Here is a 2,439-nt window from a genome sequence, read left to right as displayed (position 1 = left end):
TAGAGCTTTCACTAGCCCTGCCGCGATCAGGTCATCGTTGCTGATGAGTGGATAGACAACATCATCGTCATCCGCCATGGTGACCTTGACCGTGGATGACTAATCTCTAGCACCGTTCCTCAATGGTGAGTGTGGCCACCATGCTCGGTCTATGCCATAGGAAGAGGACGAGGCATCGGCAACCGACCTGCGTGGAGGAGAAAAATAGAGAGTCAAAGAGATAGAGATCCAGATCTAAGGTCAGTCGCTTAGTCTCAAAGACACAAGAAGACAGATCTAGGGTTAGGGTTAGGGTTCGTGGACTACCTACACAACCGGAGCTTGGTGCCGGAGATAACAAGGGCCACCCAGAGGAGAGACACCGATTAGAAACGACGACAAACGGTGGAGGAGGGACGGATAGGAACACGGTCGTGAACTCACATAGTTCATCGAGAGCGAGAGGTTGAGAGGAGAGAGGGAGAAGGGAGGAGAGTGGAGACAGGGTCAGATAGGTGGATTGAGGTTACTGAAGTCGGGGACGATGGACGAGATCACAAGAGAGCTCAGATTCGCTAGATTGTGGATGCGGCTTGGGCTCAAGCTGATGCTCCCCGCTTATATATGCGGGGGCGCAAGGAGGGGCACGGGGAGGGGGGAGGCTGGGCCGCCAGCAGGCCTCCGGTTGAGGAGCGGGCCATGTCGTGCCGGCCCACGTGCCTAGGGTAAGGCCCAGGCATGGCCTGCTCCTTCGGGCCGTGCCAGCCTAAGCCCGCTAGCCGCCGGGCCGGGCCGGACTTGGGCCAGGCAAAAAAAAAACGTGCCTTGGCCCGGGCCGATGGGCTCGGGCTGCATGGCCATATATAGAGGAGGCCATAGGGATAGGGACAGGGAAGGCGAGGCCAGCGGCCATGGCGATCCGCGACGGGGACGGGGGGAGAGTTCGAGAAGGCACATTTTTGTTGTGGTGCGGGTGCGATGCGATGAGATCACGAGAGGGAGACAGGGGAATAGGAGCGAAGACAAAGAAAAGTAGAAGAGGCTTTTCCCTATGTGCCATTATAAAAGATGCTCCATTTCTACGTGCCACTAAAAAGTTTATACAGACCCTGATGTCATGACGCTAAACTTTCTTGTCCTCCACGCCATTTTGTCCACCTTTTATTAGATTTCCACTGTTTGCTAGCTCTGACATGTGGGCCTGACCAGGGAAAATATACAAGATGCCCCCCTCTCTCCCAATCCCTCCCCATGCACGTCGCGCTCCTACGGGCCTGCCCCTCCGGCGCCATGCCTCAGGATAGAGGAACTCGAACGCCGGCAAGGCGGGTGCGGTCAGCACCTTGTCGGTGGTGTAATGGAGAACGGAGGTCGGCAACGCGAATAGGTAGACCAGGGTGGGGCCATTCGCTGCCTGCGGATCCAGCGACGCAGGCACCGCCACCGTCGCCGGGGCCAGGGCGAGAGCCTTTCGCCAGCACCCGTCGCTGGCCCGATGGCCGCCAGCTCCGGCGACCACACTACTAGTGGCGGCAACATTGGATGCGCAAGTGGGGAGGAAAGTGCATGCTCCACACCCTTTGTAAGCGGCGCCGTCCGGCCCCGACCGCGACCCGTCGTTATCCGCTGTCGGTTGCTTCTATAGCACGTCGTCCAGCCCCGCCCGCGACCCGTCGTTCTCTGCTGCCGGTTGCTTCTACAGCGGGCCGGGGAGCCCAGCACGCGGTGGCCCCAGCACTGCGGATGAGTACGACGGCTGCAAGTTGGGATTCGACTTCGACTTCTCCTCGCGCTGCCCGTCTCCCGCCACGGCTGCGATGTCCTCTGCCGATGAGCTCTTCCACAATGGCTAGATTCGGCCAATGCGGCTCACGTCCTTCCTGCTCCGCCCGTAGGCACTCCCGCCTCTCGACGGAGATGCCCCCCGCCACCGCAGCCGCCGCCGCATGAGCGTGGCTCTCTTCGTCGGAGCCCACCCGAGCACCGCCGGTACCGCTCCCTCTCCCCGTTCCGGGCCCGTTGGCTATCGCCATCGTCGTCGCCTGCCCCGACGGCGAAGTCTGTGGAGCCAGCAGCGACGGGCGAGGCCTAGGCGGCCCCGTCGGCGTCGCGGTCGTCGTTGTCCTCCTCGACGACGTCCTCTGCTTCCTCCTCCTCCTCAAGAAGCTACTACCGCAGGTGGGATCTCTGTTTGTAGTAATCTTACAGTGATGTATTTTTAAGTGTTGATGACTGGTGAAAATGTTGATCTTCTACTGGTGATTCTTTGGTCTGGTCGGAGTTCCTCTATCCTGAGGCATGGCGCCGAAGGGGCAGGACCGTAGGAGCGCGACGTACGTGGGGAGGGATTGGGAGAGAGGGGGCCATTTTGTACATTTTTTCTGGTCAGGCCCACATGTTAGGGCTAGCAAACGGTGGAAATCTAACCCAAGGCGAACGGAATAGCGTGGAGGACAAGAA

The 2,439-nt window shown here is 59.6% G+C and overlaps 1 pseudogene; it reads left to right on the top strand.

Annotated features, from left to right (window-relative positions):
- The first annotated feature begins 1,474 nt into the window (after positions 1–1,474).
- On the top strand, positions 1,475–2,176 carry LOC136492084 (uncharacterized; annotated as a pseudogene).
- Positions 2,177–2,439: the final 263 nt, after the last annotated feature.

The sequence above is a fragment of the Miscanthus floridulus genome, chromosome 11 (genome assembly GCF_019320115.1).
Source record: "Miscanthus floridulus cultivar M001 chromosome 11, ASM1932011v1, whole genome shotgun sequence".
Lineage (NCBI taxonomy): Eukaryota > Viridiplantae > Streptophyta > Magnoliopsida > Poales > Poaceae > Miscanthus > Miscanthus floridulus.
The sequence above is the reverse complement of the archived record's forward strand: the minus strand, read 5'-3'. Positions and strand labels throughout refer to the sequence as shown.